At 36.7% G+C, this 21,050-nt stretch overlaps 1 long non-coding RNA gene across 2 annotated transcripts in view; it reads right to left on the reverse strand.

Moving 5' to 3' along the window:
* Positions 1-1,533: 1,533 nt before the first annotated feature.
* The window catches only part of LOC130914247 (uncharacterized), a 34,629-nt gene continuing 15,112 nt past the window's right edge, over positions 1,534-21,050 (reverse strand). Inside the window, exons 3-4 of one of the 2 annotated variants that reach the window (XR_009062861.1) lie at positions 9,835-10,023; positions 1,534-5,608 (exon numbers count right to left, since the gene is read on the reverse strand). This is a non-coding gene — a long non-coding RNA (uncharacterized LOC130914247). Of the gene's footprint in view, positions 10,024-21,050 lie in introns of both variants that reach the window. The other variant, XR_009062860.1, reaches the window with a different exon arrangement.

Here is a 21,050-nt window from a genome sequence, read left to right on the forward strand (position 1 = left end):
CGATCAAACATCCACGGGCAATAGGAAGATGATTTCCCAGACGGAAGCTAATCCTCTTTACATTAGACGAACTGACTTTTTGGGTATCGACATGCGTTTGACCCGAGATTGACGCCGATTGACCGTCGGGGAAAGTTCAGATGGCGGTCACGGGCGCAGATGCTTGAGCCGGGAGGTCCCATGGGATTTTTGATATCTGGACCGTTCTGCATTCGGGTACGGTACACACATCATGCTTCCTTTTGAGCACAAATTGTTATTTTTCGGTAGCCTTGAGATGAGAGGCTCAAACTTGTTGGCTTTAAAGAAATATCCAAATGCTTCTTTTTTTTCAGCCTCTTAAGAGATCCCCCCCCCCCTTTTTTTTTTTAAACAAATCTATGTATATTTTTCATACAAAAACAAATAAAGAATGGAAAATTAATATTTATTCTATTTTTCAGTTATTGGTTATTTCATTTCAAAAAAGGCGGAATAAATATTGTCTTTTTATTAGGGTTGTACCGATCATGTTTTTTTGCTCCCGATCCCGATCGTTTTAGTTTGAGTATCTGCCGATCCCGATATTTCCCGATCTGATTGCTTTTTTTGCTCCCGATTCAATTCCAATCATTCCCGATCATTTTTCCCGATCACATACATTTTGGCAATGCATTAAGAAAAAAATGAATAAAACTCGGACGAATATATACATCCAACATACAGTACATAAGTACTGTATTTGTTTATTATGACAATAAATCCTCAAGATGGCATTTACATTATTAACATTCTTTCTGTGAGAGGGATCCACGGATAGAAAGACTTGGGACTTTGTATGTTGTGACTAAATATTGCCATGTAGTGTATTTGTTGAGCTTTCAGTAAATGATACTGCAGCCATTCAACCCAAATGCATGATGGGAAATGGAACCATGACTGTGTGTAGTGCTACCAATTGATATATCTTCTCTCCGTTGGGAAATAACATGCGGTGTTAAGAAAAACATCAATTGCTACCTTGCTTCCCATGATATTTCTAATCGTAGGGAGAGGGATTGTAAGGCTTTAGCCAATTAAAAAAGGCTCCAAAGGCTGCCAAAATTCACTCTACTCATTTTACGCTGCTTTTTATCTCTCTATATAGGTAAGACGGCGCCATTACAGATGGAGCGCGACAATGCGTGAGTGGGTTGTGCAATGCATGCATTAATTGCGTTGATTAATTTAACGTGATACTTTTTTTTTTTAATTAATTACCGCCGTTATCGGGATAAATTTGATAACCCTACCTTAAGCCTAAACTAAAGATTCTGGATGAGTGTACCATATTATGTCTGTAACGTCATATACAATAAGAAAATGATTAAATTAAAAAATATATATATATACATATATATATATATATATATATATTTAAAAAAGGCATGGCTGATATTTTTTTTGCCGATTCCGATACTTTGAAAATGACATCTCTACTTTTTATTTGTTATTACCTGTTCAATTTTTCTTTTTTTTTTTTTTTTTTTTTTTACATTTTTTCAAAGGAAAAACTTTACTTTTATTTTTTTCAATTTTTTTTCTTGAGTTACATATTTAATAAAGGAATTAAAAAAATGAAAAAAATGATTCATTTTATTTTAATTAAAACAAATTTTTTCTTTTTTTGTTTTGTTTAATTAAAACAAAAAAATAGAAATTTTCTTTTTAATGTGCTATAAGTACTTATTCAATTTTTATTTATTTATTTATTTAGATTTAAGACAAAAAGAAGAAAAAAATATCAAGCCTCCTTTATTCCTTTATTATTTGAAATGTCTATCATTTTTAGCTTAGAATAATTAATTGATGTCTAATATTTAGTTGTTGTTGTGTTTAAAAAAAAAAAAAAAAAAAGACTTTAAAAAAAAACTATTCACTCGCATATTTCAAACTTTGACACAAATTACGTCACAATGAAAAAAAAAATAGTGTCTGTAAATAAGCCACGGATATCAAACTTATACCTATTGCTTCATTGTATTTTTTTTTGTTACTGTCGCATTTTCCCCGATATGTTAGATGATAAATAATCGATCCAAACAAAGAAAAAATTTAAAAAATAAAAACGTTTAAAAGGGAAAATATATGAAAAAGAAAATCTTGACCACTCCTTGATGTCTGCGATTTCTGCATCGAGACCATTGTTATATTACCGTGTTTCACCCATAAAATCCCCCCAAAATCCAGCTGTGGCCATTCACAGCTGTGTCTTGACACTCGGTGATACATGCTAGTGCAAGTTTTTGAACCGAAACAAGGCAAGTACGCAATAATATCTCGTTAGAATCATGGTGTCTTTAACTCATTTGCTCCCAAAAACGTATAAATCCATTCGATTTTTGTTTCATTGTCCCAAAGACGTATTTATATATCTTTTACGTTTTTTTTTTTTTTTTTTCAAAAGAGACATCTCTGGGTTCTGATTAAATTTAGCTCCAATGCACAAAGCTGAAAATCCATTTAAAAGCAATAATTTACATCAGGTAGCTGCTAGCTACATTCACTAACAGACTATCATTGCACTTCGACATATTTACGCAAAATAAATGCTAACTGCACGGTTTTTATTTTTATTTTTTTGCTTTTAACTAAGAATCAAGAATGTTTTACGTCCATATCTATCAAGACTTCGGTAATTTAAGCATTTATTCACAAGAATTTTCACCGCAAAAGCTCTGTTTACATCAGATAGCTGCTAGCAACATTCACTAACAGACTATCATTGAACTTCGACATATTTACGTAAAATAAACGCTAACTGCACGTTTTTTTTATTTATTTTTTTTCCTTTTAACCAAGAATTGAGAGTGTTTTATGTCCATATCTATGAAGACTTCGAGGATTTAAGCATTTGTTGACAATAATTTTCACCGGAAAAGCTCTGTTTACATCAGGTAGTTGCTAGCTACATTCACTAACAGACTATCATTGCACTTCGACATATTTACGCAAAATAAATGCTAACTGCACGTTTTTTTTGTTTTTTTTATTTTTATTTTTGCTTTTAACCAAGAATCGAGAATGTTTTACGTCCATATCTATCAAGACTTCGGGAATTTAAGCATTTATTCACAAGAATTTTCACCGCAAAAGCTCTGTTTACATCAGGTAGCTGCTAGCTACATTCACTAACAGACTATCATTGAACTTCGACATATTTACGTAAAATAAACGCTAACTGCACGTTGTTTTTTTTTTGCTTTTAACCAAGAATCAATAATGTTTTACGTCCATATCTATAAAGACTTCGGGAATTTAAGCATTTATTCACAAGAATTTTCACATTTTCACCGCAAAAGCTCTGTTTACATCAGGTAGCTGCTAGCTACATTCACTAACAGACTATCATTGAACTTCGACATATTTACGTAAAATAAACGCTAACTGCACGTTTTTTTTTTTTTGCTTTTAACCAAGAATCAAGAATGTTTTACGTCCATATCTATAAAGACTTCGGGAATTTAAGCATTTATTCACAAGAATTTTCACCGCAAAAGCTCTGTATACATCAGATAGCTGCTAGCTACATTCACTAACATACTATCATTGCACTTCGACATATTTACGTAAAATAAACACTAACCGAACGTTTTTTGTTTTGTTTTGTTTTTTTGCTTTTAACCAAGAATCGAGACTTTTTTACGTCCATATCTATAAAGAATTCAGGGATTTAAGCATTTATTCACAAAAATTTTTACCGGAAAAGCTCTATTTACATCAGGTAGCTGCTAGCTACATTCACTAACAGACTATCATTGCACTTCGACATATTTACGCAAAATAAACGCTAACTGAACAATTTTTTTGCTTTAAACCAAGTATCAAGGCTGTTTTACGTCCATATCTATATCTATAACGAAATTGGGGATTTAAGCATTTATTCTCAAGAATTTTCACTGGAAAAGCTCTGTTTACATCAGGCGGCTGCTAGCTACATTCATAAACAGACTAGCATTGTACTTCGACATACTTATGTAAAATAAACACTAACTGCACGTTTGTTTTTGTTTTTTTGTTTTTGCTTTTAACCAAGAATTGAGAGTGTTTTACGTCCATATCTATAAAGAATTCGAGGATTTAAGCCTTTATTCACAATAATTTTCACTGGAAAAGCTCTGTTTACATCAGGTAGCAGCTAGCCACATTCACTAACAGACTATCATTGCACTTTGACATATTTACGTACAATGAATGCTAACTGCACGGTTGTTTTATTTATTTTTATTTTTTTGCTTTTAACCAAGAATCAAGACTGTTTTACGCCCATATCTAGAAAGACTTCGGGAATTTAAGCATTTATTCACAAGAATTTTCACCGCAAAAGCTCTGTTTACTTCAGGCGGCAGCTAGCTACATTCACTAACAGACTAGCATTGTACTTCAACATATTTACATAAAATAAATGCGAACTGCACGGTTGTTGTTGTTTTTTTTATTGCTTTTAACCAAGAATCGAGACTGTTTTACGCCCATATCTATAAAGACTTCAGGAATTTAAGCATTTATTCACAAGAATTTTCACCGCAAAAGCTCTGTTTACATCAGGCGGCAGCTAGCTACATTCACTAACAGACTAGCATTGTACTTCAACATATTTACGTAAAATAAATGCTAACTGCATGTTTTTTTTATTTTTTTTTTTTTGCTTTTAACCAAGAATCGAGACTGTTTTGATTCCATGAAGAATTTGGGGATTTAAGCATTTATTCACAAGAATTTTCACCGGAAAAGCTCTGTTTATTACATCAGGTAGCTGCTAGCTATATTCACTAACAAACTATCATTGCACTTCGACATATTTACGTAAAATAAAGATTAACTGCACGTTTTTTTTTTTTTTTTTTTTTTGCTTTTAACCAAGAATCCAGACTGTTTTACGCCCATATCTATAAAGACTTCGGGAATTTAAGCATTTATTCACAAAAATTTTCACCGCAAAAGCTGTTTACATCAGGCGGCCGCTAGCTACATTCACTAACAGACTAGCATTGTACTTCGACATATTTACGTATAATAAATGGTAACTGCACGGTTTTTTTTTTTGTTTTTGTTTTTGCTTTTAACCATGAATCGAGACTTTTTTACGTCCATATCTATAAAGAATTCAGGGATTTATGCATTTATTCACAAGAATTTTCAACCAAAAAAGCTCTTTGTCTGTGATGTTGACTCGGTCAGCTTTGACGGCCTCGCCAAAAATGCCGGCCCCCTATTTATCGGCCCCGTGCCCCGTGTCCCGTCACTCAATACATTATGAAGTCTATGCGAACATATTCAAATACACAAAATATCCTTTTTTTAATGATAAATGACAACTCGGATTAACAAATTGCTTGAAGCAAGCAAATTTCGCTCTTTTATTTTTTTTTTCCCTCAGAGGGAAAAAAAAATGCTTTGTCCTGTAAATCCACTTCCAAAAATGGTTCATGTATGAAGTGTGCTAAGACTGTAAGTGCTTTGACAGTAAGTACACGTGTGTGTGTGCGTGTCACTCTCTGAGTGGAGATCGTCAAGTTTGGGTTCATGCCGAGTTCAGGGAGAGGTTCAACGGGCGGTCAGCGGGCCAGGGCTGGAGCATGTTCATTTTCTAACAACACACACACACACACACACACCTCTTCTTAGCACTCAGCTGATCTTTTGTCTCCAGTTTGACCCCGGGTTGCGGTAGAACCAGGCGGCTGTATTAAAACGAAGTATTTTTAGCTGCTGTAACAACTATGACATCAATACACATGGGAAAATGTGTGTATGTTGAAAGCATTTGTTCATGTGTGGGTAGTTTTTTTTTTTTTAAAATAAATGGAACACTAGAAAAAGAGTGCAGGTTCCAGGCAGTTATTGATATTGTATTTACTAGGGGAAAAGAGAACATTTGAAAAAGTACAAAAATAGTTAAACTCTTCGTTTTTCCATGTTTAAAGCAACACTATGTAACTTCTCAACCTTTATAAAATACTTTTATAACATTTGTGATAATATGTCGAGTAAAAACTTGTTGAATGACACCACTTTTATATCTTGAGGGGGTCTGTATTGCTTTCACCAGCACTAATTAAATTTGAGGAGGGTGGCAGGAACCCTGCCACACAAAAAAATCTCCAATTGTGCTGACTGATTTACAGCACACATCACTTCAACCTTTCCCCATTCATTATAAAGACGGAAATTGATGCGAACGCTTTCGTGCAAATTCTGCAAAGATGGCAGAGCAACAAAAGAGGCATAAAGTTTTGTCTGAGGAGGGGAAAAACAGTAGGGCCGAGAACCAAAAGTGGTATTTGCCATGTGGCATTGTTTTTGCCATGTGGCAAAATGGATTTTGCCATGTGGCATTTTTTTTTTGCCATGTCCAAAATGTATTATTAAATGTGGCATTTTTTTGCCATGTGGCAAAATGGATTTTGCCATGTGGCATTTTGTTTTTGCCATATGCCAAAATTCATTTTGCCATGTGGCATTTCTTTGGTACGTGGCATTTTTTTTGCCATGTGACAAAATGGATTTTGCCATGTGGCTTTTTTTTTTTTTGCCATGTGGCAAAATGGATTTTGCCATCTGGGTTTTTTTTTTTTTTTGCAATGTCCAAAATGTATTATTAAATGTGGCATTTTTTTTTTTGGTATGTGGCATTTTTTTTGCCATGTGGCAAAATTGATTTCTCTATGCGGCATTTTTTTTTTGCCATGTGGCAAAATGGATTTTGCAACGTGGCTTTTTTTTTTGTTTTTTTTGTTTTTTTGCAATGTCCAAAATGTATTACAACATGTGGCATTTTTTTGCCATGTGGCAAAATTGATTTTGCCATGTGGCTTTTTTTTTTTTTTTTTTTGCAATGTGCAAAATGTATTTTGACATTTGGCAGTCACGGATATCTACCTCATAACTATCGCTCAATTGTATTTTTTTTGTTACTGTTGCATTTTCTCTGATATTCTAATGATAAATAATCGATCCAAACAAAGAAAAATTGGAAATAAAAAGACGTTTGAAAGGGTAAATATATGAAAACGAACATCTCGACCACTCCCTGATGTCTGCAATTTCTGCATCGCGACCCTTGTTATATGACCATGTTTCACCCATAAAATCCCCCCAAAATCCAGCTGTGGCCATTCACGGCTGTGTCTTGACACTCAGTGATACATGCTACGTGGAGTTTTTGGATCGAAACAGGGTAAGTATGCGACAACATCTCGTTAAAGTCATGGCGTCTGTAATTCTGCTCTCGCGTGCTCTCGCCTCCATTTAGGGTTTTGCTGTTTATAATTTTTTTTTTTTTTTTAATGCCCTCCTGTTGAAAATTTGTCTTCCCCCAGAAAATTGAGATTTGAAGCCTTCCAATGATGTATTACACATGCATATCGGACAATTTTGAAATTTGGCCAGAATTGGGGGTCTCAGAGCGGAAGTCACCTGAGTGTTTTCCGCCATATATATGGCAGAAAACACAGACAAGACTGAAAAAGTAGTTTCTGCTCTTGCACTCCTCTGAAACTGAAACTGCTGTATTTTAAGCCAAAAGAACTGTTGTGTTTGATAGAACAATATGTCTATATGCTGCCATAGCAGATTCATGGCAGATGAAGTCCCCGAACTATTTTAAATTTGGCCGTTTTACCCTGGAAACCCCCGTTTACTGACGTAGCGCAACCACTTTTGTTTCAACCTAGCCATAAAAAGAAGTAATCGTATTTATTACTCAAAGTGTCTGACAGTTTTAGCTTAGAATCATTCATTGATGTCTAATATTTCGTTTAAAAAAAAAAACGACTTTAAAAAATAATTCACTCGCATATTTTGAACTTTTAAACAAATTACTTCACAATGAAAAATTTGGTGTCTGTAAAAAAGTCACGGATAGCTACCTCATAACTATTGCTTAATTGTATTTTTTTTTGTTACTGTCGCATTTTCCCCGATATGTTAGATGATAAATAATCAATCCAAACAAAGAAAATTTGAAAAATAACATTTAAAAGGGTAACGATATGAAAAAGAAAATCTCAACTACTCCTTGTTGTGTGCGATTTCTGCATCGCGACCCTTGTTATATCACCATGTTTCAACCATAAAATCCCCCAAATATCCGTCTGTGGCCATTCACAGCTGTGTCTTGACACTCGGTGATACATGCTACATGGAGTTTTTGGATCGAAACAAGGTAAGTACACGATAATATATCGTTAAAATCGTGGCGTCTTTAAATTTTGCTCTCGCGTGCTCTCGCCTCCCGTTAGTTTTGCTGTTTAAAAAAATATTTTTAAAAAAAAAATGCCCTCCTGTTCAAAATTTTTCTTCCCCCACAAAATTGAGATTTTAAGCTTTCCAATGGTGTATCACGCATGCAAATAGGACAATTTTGAAATTTGGCCAAATTGGGGCTCTCGGACCAGAACTTCAAGTCACCTGAGTGTTTTCCGCCATATATTTTTTAAAATTAATACTATATAAAACAGACAAAAGAACATGTGTTGCATGATTTTATGTTTATATTATTTTATTCATATCATATATTTGTACTTTTATATGGATATTTTATGTGGGGAGCTTTGTTACAGACACAAATGAATGCAGGTCGAAGCACCTGACAACGCAGCAGCCATCTTATTGCTGACTTGCACGCTGCACGCCAAATCGAAGCGGCGGCGGCGGCAGTATTCTTTATGGCCCGGGCGAATTAACAGAGCGGCGTATCGGCTTTTTACGGCGCCCCTGCCATGAAATGGCGGGTCACGCTTAAGTAACCTTATCTTGTAATTGGGTTCAAGGTTAAGTGACCTCACCGCGCGCGGGGGTTAAGGTCACCCTGTAGCTCGCGGGGGGGCTTTTTAATCTCTGATGGGAATGGAAATCAAGGCTGGGGGCGAAGTTAACCCATTGAATGTCAAAACTAGAAGATGACATTTCTGGAGAAATTGCCTGGGGTTGGGTCAGTTCCTGTAGATTTTCACTCACTTCCTATTCATTTTGCGGTATTTTCGGGTCTCTTCTTTGTTAACTCGTCAGTCGCTATAGACGGCGTGAGACGTCAATGGCGCTGAAAGATGAGTATTCACAGTCGATTGTTTTCAGAGGATGGCAATGTGGATTTTGGGTCACACCCTTGTACATTATAGGGTACTTATAGACCCTACCCACCGACGTCACAAAACCACGTGCTCGCTGTATGGTTCCGCCCACTTGTCCGTCATTTTGTCTCTGTATTAGCATTGGTTTCAATTGATCGAGGAATTTAAAATGCATTTCATGGAAGACCCGGTGCTTTCTGATGCCGTAAACTCACTGGATGTGTTGCATAAAAGGCGTTATGTGGAAAAGCTTCGTTCTATACAGTCGCCAGATCCATATTTGATGCCCAAATCAATGTTTTTCGACCCACTGTCTTCGCCCTGTCTGCCTGACATTTGCTACGCTGATATTTACAATTATCTTGTCCACACAAAATCAGCCTATTCTCACGAAAATTTGAAAAACTTCAAGAGCTTGGAGGCTTATAAATACTTGGTTGCTGGTTGGGTGAAACAGGTCCTCGTCCACGAAAATTCGGCAGGAATCTATCTTGTGCTTGGAAAGGTGAGTTACGAAATTTTCAATTCAAAATCTTTTGTTATTGCTAACATCCACTGTCAAGTCTAATGTATTTCATGTCGTTTGTCAATGGAGTTAAGGCTTTTAATGTTTATATGGTTTAGCGATAGCACTCTCACTACATACATACGTGTATGTTGTCGGCGATTAGCCTAGCAATGATCTTAATTGTGGTTATTTGTCAGCCCAAAACCCTCTAAGTATATCTTAAATGCATCTTACCGGATATAAAATGACTACTACATAGTCTGTGGTGATTTTTTGGTGCCCAGTTTTCACGTCGATTTGCAGCCGTCCATTTCGCTCTCCTCTTTGGATCCCTCGGAATACGGTAAAACTTCAAGTCTCTCCTTCCATCTTCTCTGTTAGTGCAACCAACAGCCACACACGCCTTCACCATTTTGATTATTACTGTTAAGGAGCAGAAAAACACGCCGTAAATAGGAGGAATGTACGTAGCCGTAACAGGTTAACACTATGTTTTGACGAACAATTGGGCGGTACCATTCAGGAGAGCGTCACGTGGGTAGGGTCTATAGGTCACTTCCTGTTAATTTTGGGTTACCTCCCGCACATTTTGGGGCATTCTGATACATTTTGGATCATTTTCTGTTGATTTCTAGAGCATTTCAAGCTCATTGGTCATTTGTTGCTGATTTTAGGGTGGTCCCGGGACAGCTCTTGTTGGTTTAGGTGCACTTACGGGTCACTTTCAGTGATATTTGGGTCACTTTCTGTTTATTGTGGGGCATTCCTGGAACAATTTCTGTACTCCTTGGATCATTTCCTGTTGATATTAGGGCATTACTGTTTATTGGTCAGTTCATGTTGATTTTGTGGAATGTACGTGTCACTTCCTGTTGCTTTGCAGTTCATTTCGGGTCACTTCATGTTAATTTTGGGGCAATTTGTAAGTTTTCTGGGTCAAAAAAAAGTCTACCAATAGAGATAGCAGGTCACTTTCTATGACATCTGGGTCACTTTCTGGTAACTCTATGATGATTTTGGGGCCTTCACAGACCACTCCATGTACATTTGGGACATCTGCCTACTGATTTTAGGAAATTACTGTCACTTTCTGTTTATTGGTCGTTTCCTGCTGATTTCGGGGTGGTCCCGGGTCATTTCCTGCCTGTTTAGGTGCACTTACGGTAATTTTCAGTGAAATTTTGGCCACTTTCTGAGGAATTTAGGGCATTTACACGTCACTTTCTGTACATTTTGGCCACTTCCTGTGCATTTTAGGGCATTTCTGTGTCACTTCCTGTTCATTGGTTATTTCATGTTGATTTTGGGAAAGTTACGTGTCACTTACAGCACTTTCGGGTCCGTTTCTGTTGAATTTGGGTGACTTTTTGAGGATTTTGAGTCACTTTCTTTTCATTTGGGGTCACTTCTTGTTAATTTGGGGGCAATTTTTAGATTTTTTTTGGTAAAAAATAATGACTACCAATGGAGATTTTGTTATTCCTGTTCACTGGAACTTCCGGTTGATTTTGAGGCATTTCCGAATCACTTCCTGTTGGTTTTGGGATACTTACAAGTCATTTTCAGTGAAATTTGGGTCACTTTCTGGTCACATTGTGATTGTTATGGGGCTTTCACGGATCATCCCATGTACATCTTAGACAATTTCCTGTGGATTTTAAGGAATTACTATGTCACTTCTTGCTAATTAGTCACTTCTTGCTGATTTGGGGTGTTTTCGAGTCACTTTCTGTTGGCTTTGGGGTACTTAAAAGTTCACTTTCTATTGAATATGGGTCCCTTTTTGATGATTTGGGGGCATCCCCAGGTCACTTCCTGTACATTTTGGGTTACTTCATATCGATTTCGGGCAATTTGAATTTTTTTTCTGTCAAAAATAATGCCCATCAATGGAGATTTTTGTTTGCTTTGCGTTCATTGGTCACTTTCTGTTGGTTTTGGTGCATTTATTGGTCTCTCTCTGTTGAATTTGGGTCACTTTCTGATGATTTTGGGGCAATTTTTTGGGTCTAAAATAATGAGCAGCAAAACTGTAATGGCGATCGTACAAGTTAAATGGTGCTTCTACTGCCAAATGGCTAGCGATGGAAAGTTGGTTCTCCCCTTCATCTCACGCAGGCGCGCTTGAGACTAATTCCCCCATCTGGCGCGGAGATCGATGGGAGGTTAAAAGCCTGCGAGACCTCGGCTCAGGTGCGGGTCGCCGTCACCCCTGTTTTACCTAGACTCGTCCGACCGTTGTGGGCGAGAATAATGGCGATCAGAAAATTGAGCGCGTCAGCGTGAATGCATTTGAAAGATAATAAAGTCCCTGACAAAGTCTTGTCGCTTATCCATTTTGTAGAAACAATTGATAATCACTAGGGCTGTCAAACGATTAAAATTTTTAATCGAGTTAATTACAGCTTAAAAATTAATTAATCGTAATTAATCGCAATTCAAACCATCTATAAAATAAGCCATATTTTTCTGTAAATTCGTGTTGGAATTGTGTTGTTATTATAACAATAAATCCACAAGATGGCATTAACATTATTAACATTCTCTTAAAGCGATCCACGAATAGAAAAACTTGTAGTTCTTAAAAGATAAATGTTAGTAAAAGTTATAGATATTTTATATTAAAACCCCTCTTAATGTTTTCGTTTTATTAAATTTTGTAAAATTTTCAATCAAAAAATAAACTAGTAGCTCGCCATTGTTGATGTCAATAATTACACCATGCTCACTCCCCAAACCCATAAAATCATTTGGACCCAAGCGCCAGCAGAGGGCGCCAAACAACAAAAAACAAGTAACAAGCGGACATTACACTGCTGTCATTTTAATCTGTTTGAGCGGGGCACGTGTGTTAATTGTAGAGGTGTGTGAAATTTCCGATTCTTAGATTATTCGCGATTCGGCCGTGGAAGATTCGAGAACGATTCACAAACATCCAAATTCCGATTATTGAAATATGTCAAGTAAAGCGGAAGTAAAACACACTCAGCGCGCCGCGCGGTCTTTGGGACGCAATAAGGAACGGAGCGAGAGGAGCTAAACATCATGCTTGTCATTACCCGGTCCCCCAGGTAATGCCAATGCTCATCTCACGGCTCTAGCTCAACTCATGCCGTTTCATTTTTATCTAAAATACTCCTAAATCGGTAAAATATTGACTTGAATCTATCTTTAAAATAGCTTTAAAACTTTGACATGTCGAAAGTAGACAAAAGGGAAATTATGGAATAACGGGAGCAATTTTAACAACTTTAACGGTTGATTCACAACATTAAATTAATTGAATGTATTTATTTAAGCCTGCGAGGCTTTAAAATTTTTTTTTTTTTTTTTTTTTTTTACAGTTTTTATAACTAATGTACAAACATTAAAAGCAGCTAATGGGGGGGGGGGGGGGCATCAGTAATCGATTTATAATCGAATCGTAATTGTAATCGAATCGTTAGGTGCCCTCTAGTTAATTGCGTCAAATATTTTAACGTGATTAATTTAAAAAATTAATTACCGCCCGTTAACGCGATAATTTTGACAGCCCTAATAATAACCTGACTTTTAATGATTCAATTGCTTTCAGAAATGGCTCAACTAATGTTGAATGTACAAAAATGTATTTGTTTCGCTGAAAAAAGATTTATCATTTAATCAAGTCATGAAGTTCAAATTTTGGCAAGACAAAAGTTTTGTCGCCTACAGAAAGTAGTGTGAAATTTGAATAAAAAATGTACTTCAAATGCAAAAATATGTTACATAACATAGGCCAATTAAGTAGTGGTGCTGTGAGATCCAAATTTAATATTTTGTATGACTTCCACGGGCTTGAAGGACTGCATCCATGCGGTTTGGCACGGATTCATACAATTTTTTGATGAAGTCATCAGGAACATCAAAGAAAGCTCTCTTGCATGCCTCCCAGAGTTCATCAACATTCTTGGGTTTCGTCTTCCATGCTTCCTCTTTCATCCTGTTTATGTCTGGTGACTGGGCTGGCCAGTCGCTAAGGCTAGAAGCCTTACAATCCCTCTCTCAACAAGTAGAATTATCGTGGGAAACAATGTGGAGAAGAAAGGTAGTAGTTGATCTTTTTCTTAACACCCTATGTTATTTCCCAACGCAGAGAAGATATATCAATTGGTGCCACTACGCACAGTCATGGTTGCACTTCCCATCATGCATTTGGGCAGAACAGTTAAATGGCTGCAGTATCATTTACTGAAAGCTCAACAAATACACTAGATGGCAATATTTAGTCACAATATACAAAGTCACATTTATCCTTTAAGAATTACAAGTCTTCGGGAAAAATGATCTGGAATGATTGGACTTGAATCGGGAGCAAAAAAAAAAAGCAATCGGATCGGGAAATATCAGGATCGGCAGATACTCAAACGAAAACGATCGGGATCGGATCGGGAGCAAAAAAACATGATCGGAACAACCCTAGTTGCAAATCATGGTTTTGAACAAGGGTTAGTAGAGGTGTGCGAAATTTCCGATTCTTAGATTATTCGCGATTCGGCCGTGGAAGGTTCGAGAACGATTCACAAACATCCAAATTCTGATTATTGAATTATACCAGGTAAAGCGGAAATAAAACACAGTCAGCGTAGTCTTTAGGACGCAATGAGGAACGGACCGAGAGTAAATACAGTGCCCTCCATAATTATTGGCACCGCTGAAAAAGATAGGGCCCAGGCTTAAACTGGGACCCCGTGTGCTTTGGTCACATGAGACCAAGATTGAGCTTTTTGGCAACAAACACTCTAAGTGGGTCTGGCGTGCCACGAAAGATGCGCATACTGAAAAGCACCTCATACCCACTGTGAAGTATAGGGGTGGGTCAGTGATGCTTCGCTTCCAAAGGCCCTGGGAACCTTGTTAGGGTGAAGTTAGATTAAGATGGGTCGTCACTGGGTCTTTCAGCAAGACAATGACCCTAAACATATGGCCAAATCTACACAGAAATGGTTCACCAGATACAAAATCAAGCTCCTCCCATGGCCATCTCAGTCCCCAGACCTTGTTTTGCTGGCAAAAGGGGGTTGTACAAAGTATTAACACCAGGGGTGCTAATTGTGACACACATTATTTGATGTCAAATAATTATTTCTTTATGTGGGATTTTTTCCCCACTGAATGAATGCACTTGTATTGAAGGTTGGATTTTTCTCTTTTTTTCCATTAAGGTCCCATATTATTTAGAAAAAAATTTATTAGAAGCTAAAAAACTAGGGCTGTCAAACGATTAAAATTTTTAATTGAGTTAATTACAGCTTAAAAATTAATTAATCGTAATTAATCGCAATTAATCGCAATTCAAGCCATCTATAAAATATGCCATATTTTTCTGTAAATTATATATATATTCTGTAAAATAATTTGTTGGAATGGAAAGATAAAAGACACAAGATGGATATATACATTCAACATACGGTACATAAGGACTGTAGTGGGCATTTCACTCTACTGTCATTTAAATCTGTCTATGCTGTCCTCACTCCGAAGCGTCTACTTTTTCCAAAGCTAGACAGCTAGTGAACGACGCCTTTATAATCAGACTTCTTCCTTTTTCATCTGATTTATTCATAAAAATGGCCTCAAACCACTGTCCTCTTTAGACCGTAGTGAAACTACAAAAAAAAAGTACACAAGCATTGCATTAGCAACAACGTTAGCTTAGCACGCTATACAGGTTCACTAAACATAAACAAAAAGCGTCTCATACAAAAAATAGAACATTTCGCTTACTAACATAATATGTACATTCTTTTCAACAACCATATATACGGACAAATCTTGTCCAAGGATCATATAAGCACAACATTACAACGTAGGCGCCAGCCCAAGACGTCGTGCAGCCATATTGAACTGGCAAGAAAGCAATAAACCATGTCGCAAAGCGACCACAAGAGTTCGCTGTTAGCACAAAAAACCTTGCTGTAAAACTCACCAAAAGGCAGAATACTGTCTGAGCAGGACATGTGCGTTAATTGCGTCAAATATTTTAACTTGATTAATGAAAAAATCTAATTACCGCGCGTTAACGCGATAATTTTGACAGCCCTATAAAAAAATAAAACAATAATACCTAACTGCGGCCGTCAGTCGCTACAAACAGCGCCCAGTTGCTAGTTGCTACAAACATACGGCAACATACGGCTATAGTAGATATCACATATTAGGGGTGTGACAATATATCGAAATGGTGATCTATAGTGATACTTTGTATCCCAAAAGGTTATCGATATGCTACTGCCAAAAATCGAGATGTTGTTTTAAAAAGGTGTCATTGTTTAAAAAAAAAAAAAGGGGGACCAACAAGTTGCTACCAAAATCTTCCACCATAATAGTGACTCAGTTAACTATAAGGCTGCATTGATGGTGCTCAACGCTAAGCTTGTCGCAATATGCAATAATTCCATGTATCGCACGATAAATAAAAATGAAGGCGGTAATTTTTCCGCTGGGATTTATCGCCTCACGTGCACGTGCGTGCAGCAGACGTACTGTTAAAAGTTCGGATTCCTTGTTACCAACTACGCAAAATGCATCTTCGTTCCAGGTCCGGCAAAAATTAGCGCCTGAGCCAATTGTTCCCATTATATCCTATTGTTCAACGTATAACGGCCGCGTCAGTGCTCCGGGTTGATTGCGGACCATCTCCGCCGTGCCGGTGTTGTTGACGTGTGGGCGCTCCCGTCAGGGGTGGCCTTTCACGCAGGGCGGCTATTTTTCGCCACAACACCGGATATTTACAACGAAGTCCGCCAAAACATTGTTACCGACTTGGCTGCTACGAACAACCTCGCTTTGAAAACCAACAGCTGAATGAAATTAAGAGCTCTGTGCTTCAAACTCGTCCTGTTTATGAAAGTCGATTGTCATATGCTGGTTTTGTGCAGTAAAGAGCAGACGTGAATGTGGCGTTTGCTTTTTTTATGCGCGCACCCACACTAGATATCATGAAATAGCAAACTAGATGTGCTACGTCCCATGCCATGGCTCTGTGAGCCCAGAGTGATTATGGGACACGTAGTCCATTTATTCCATTGATGAATTATAAACCAGCATGACTGAATGGAAGTTAAGAAAGGCCAAATCAATCCATACCAATGACGATAGATAATGCTGCAAATATTGTTAATTCAGTACGTGACACAGATGGATTCGGACCACAAATAGGATGTTTTGCTCATGTAGTAAACCTAGCTGCTAAGACAGCTGTAGCAATCAACAGTGTCAGTGTCGCCTTACTTTACTTTACAAACAGTAAAGATTGTTCTCAGCACTTTTATACTAAATTTCTTCAGATCAGTAAGAAGTAAGCGCATAAATATTATGCACTAAAATGCATGTTTATATGATGGCAATTTAATTTTTGCTCGTTAGCAAAAAAAAAAAAAAAAAAATTTTTTTTTTGTTTTCCCCAGAGCATTAAATGTATTAAATCGGATCAAAAATCGTGTCCCCCGTATCAAAAATCGTACCGAACGGTGACTTAACTGCATCGTTGCATCCCTATGAAACACCATAGCAGAAGCTATGAGGGGGAAAGTTTTGATCTGCCTAAATGCTTATGTTATTAAGTGCAATTTTATCTTCTTTTCTTGAAAAACACATTTTATTTATTCTGTGTTTCTGTGTGGTATTAAAATTCTTATCTTTTACTTAAGAGGCATGGTCTATTGTTTTTTTTTAGCTGTGATTTGTTAAAAAGTATTTTTGAATTTAAGAGTAAATATTTATCGCGTTAAATGGGTGTACTTGATCTATTAATATTTACTGTATTCTCACTGTGTTATCGTAAATTGGTTTTTTAAAAAATTGCGGGGGCACAATAATATCGCATATCGCAATAATTTATGAGATAAATTATCACACACTAAATTTTTTTATCACGACAGGCCTACTCAACGCCCAATCATTTAGACTGGAAACGTTTGTTCATTCGAAACCAGAGCATTTACAGTTATTCTGTCCGATTTTCAGGGCATTTACAGGTCACTTGTTGTTCATTTTGGGGCATTTACAGGTCATTTCCTGTTGAGTTTGAGTCACTGCCTATTGATTCGGGTGATTCCCAGGTCACTTACTGTTCTGTAACTCATAAACAGGAAGTGACCCATTAAATACCCCAAAATCAACAGGAAGTAACTGAAAATCAACAGGTAGATGACCTTGAATGGCCCAAAATTACCTCATTGCCTGACATTGGCTTTTACTGACGGCCATAGACGTTCAATCCGTTTGAAAGTGGGAGGAATTTGTTCATTCGCTGCCACCCTCCCAGTTCAAATAGATTGAACGTCTACAAGTGATAAACTCATTCAAATTCACAGCAGAAGCTTGTTTTTCTGTTCATTAGTTGTCTGTAGAATATCCTAGAATGATTTCCTGACCAATGTATCGATAATCGTTGTATCGCCATGTCATCAGATCATCGTTATCGTGAGCTTTGTATCGCAAATCGTATCGTATCGTGAGGTACCAAGAGGTTCCCATTCCTATCACATATATCTAGAACTAGATGTGAAATGACAGACGTCTGCCGTGTTACATCATATACCAAGAACTAGATGCGAAATTACACTTTCCCGCGCTAGTAAACAGGCGCCATCTTAAAGCAGTAGACTTCTCTGGAAGGCTCTGTTGTAGCGAACCTAATTACTTTTTATCTAAAAAAAAAAAAAAAAATCGGCAAAATCTTGACTTGATTCTATCTTTAAATGATGAAACAGTTTTAAAACTTTCACGTCAAAAGGAGACAGAAGGGAAATTATGGAATAACGGGAGCAATTTTAACAACTTTAAGAGTTGATTCACAACATTAAATTAATTGAATGTAGTTTAACCCTAACCCTAACCCTGCCGATACAGACTGGGGAGTTGAGTATTTTATTTACTGTGATTAATGGTTAACTTGATACTGAAATAGTAGTTTGTTTAGCCTGAGAGGATTTTGAAACAATTTTGGAACTAGTGTACCAAAAATTAAAAGCGGCGGGGGTTGTGGTGCATCAATAATCGATTTATAATCGAATCGGAGCCTCTGAATCGTAATCGTAATCAAATCGTTAGGTGCCCAAAGATTCCCACCTCTAAGGGTTAGGGTTTAAAACTGGGTAGAATTTCATATTAAGGTTTCCAACTATGGTAAGGGTTAGGAAGTTTATAGATACATAAGATTTTAATAAGTAAAAAATGTAAATGACTAAATACGCAGTTCATGATATTTCAAATTTTCCGAATGTTCCTCATTCAGTAGTGTTTTTGTGGACAAAAAGCATCTGGTGGTGCTGGAAAAAGCTTTTTAAAAGAGAAAATAAGCATGAACTCGGCGGGTCACGCTGAGTGCTACAGTATTTGTTAATTCCATAATTCCACCAAAGAGTTGTTTGGTCTGTTTGCAGGATTACGCTGAAAGAAAAAAAAGCATTTCTCCACAAATTTGGGGAACGGATTGTTTCTTTGCTCTTTTGAGGATTACTCACATGATTCCAATCACTTTTTCCTCTTTACAAAGAACTACTTTTACACGACAAAATTTTCCAGAATAAATTGAGGATGCATTGAAATTAAAATAATAATAATAATAATAACATGTATTTTTTTATTACTTAAATGATATCTTTTAATATCTATTTTTTCAACCAAAAGAAAACCTTGGTAAAATGCTAATAGGCTTTTTTAAATTTTCAAAAAAACAAACATTTATTTACTTTAATTGATAAGTGTGTGGATGAATTGTCAATAAGTATTTTATTCATTCATTCATTTTCCATGCCGCTTTTCCTCACGAGGGTCGCGGAGGTGCTGGAGCCTATCCCAGCTAACTCGGGGCAGTAGGCAGGGGACACCCTGAACTGGTTGCCAGCCAATCGCAGGGCACAAGGAGACATACAACCATTCACGCACACACTCATACCTACGGACAATTTAGAGTGTTCAATCAGCCTACCATGCATGTTTTTGGGATGCGGGAGGAAACCGGAGTTCCCGGAGGAAACCCACGCAGGCACGGGGAGAACATGCAAACTCCACACAGGAAGGCCGAAGCCCGGGATTGAACCCTTGATCTTAGAACTGTGAGGCAGACGTGCTAACCACTCAGCCACCGTGCCGCCATAAGTATTTTAAATTAATAAAATAATAATAATAAAACTTGAAAAGGAAGAAATGACATTAAGCATTTTCCATTTTCAAACAAAGGTTACATAGGTTTTAAAATAAATTTAAAAATAAAAGGGGGGTTAGCTAGCAAAAAAATTGGACTTTTTTTTTTAAATAAACACTTGTTAAGGGGCGGCGGCACGGTGGCTGAGTGGTTAGCACATCTGCCTCACAGTTCTGAGATCAAGGGTTCAATCCCGGGCTTCGGCCTTCCTGTGTGGAGTTTGCATGTTCTCCCCGTGCCTGCGTGGCTTTCCTCCGGGAACTCCGGCTTCCTCCCACATCCCAAAAAACATGCATGGTAGGCTGATTGAACACTCTAAATTGTCCATAGGTGTGAGTGTGTGCGTGAATGGTTGTATGTCTCCTTGTGCCCTGCGATTGGCTGGCAACCAGTTCAGGGTGTCCCCTGCCTACTGCCCGTAGTTAGCTAGGATAGGCTCCAGCACCTCCGCAACCCTCGTGAGGAAAAGCGGCATGGAAAATGAATGAATGAACTTGTGAAGGGTTAAACTTCCAACTTTCAAATGAATTACCAGTAAGCATTTTTTTTTTTTTTTTAAATTTAAAAAAATTAACTCAATATTCAAAAATAATAGGGGAAAAAATAGAAAATTTAAAGAATGTAAAAAAAATACATTTTGGCATGAATGGACTGCCAATAAGCATTTTTTTTTTTTTAATTTAAAGGAAAAATAAACATAAAAAAAAATAAAATTAATTCTTGTTAAGGGCCGATTTAAACTGCCAATTTTCAATTTGATTAAAAATTAATTAGTTAATTAATTAATTAATAAAAGAAAAAGATTTAAACAACGTAAAAAGTACATTTTGGAATGAATCTACTGCCAATAGGGAATTTCAATTTTAAAAAAAAAAAAAAAAAAATGGGGAAAAAAACTGTTTTTAAATAAACATTTTTAAAGGGTCTGGATGCAACTGCCAATTTTCAATAACAACAGGGAAAAAAATACAAAATACAAATTTACAGAACATAAAAAACAAATTTTGAATGAAAAAATTGACATTAAGCATTTTATTTTATTTTTTTATTTTTTAAGGAGGGAGGGGTAAAAATTTACTCTTGTAAAGGTCAGTTTGAACTGCTGATTTTCAATTTAAAAAATAAATAAATAAATAAATGAAAATGTTTAAAAAAAAAAAAAAAACTCTTGGAATGGATAAACTGCCAATAAGAAACTACTTCTTCTTTCTAAAAAATGTTTCGGGGGGGGAATTGTAAAGCATTGGTAGGAACTGCTAATTTTCAGCAAAAAAAAAAA

The sequence above is a fragment of the Corythoichthys intestinalis genome, chromosome 4, assembly GCF_030265065.1.
Source record: "Corythoichthys intestinalis isolate RoL2023-P3 chromosome 4, ASM3026506v1, whole genome shotgun sequence".
Taxonomy (NCBI): domain Eukaryota; kingdom Metazoa; phylum Chordata; class Actinopteri; order Syngnathiformes; family Syngnathidae; genus Corythoichthys; species Corythoichthys intestinalis.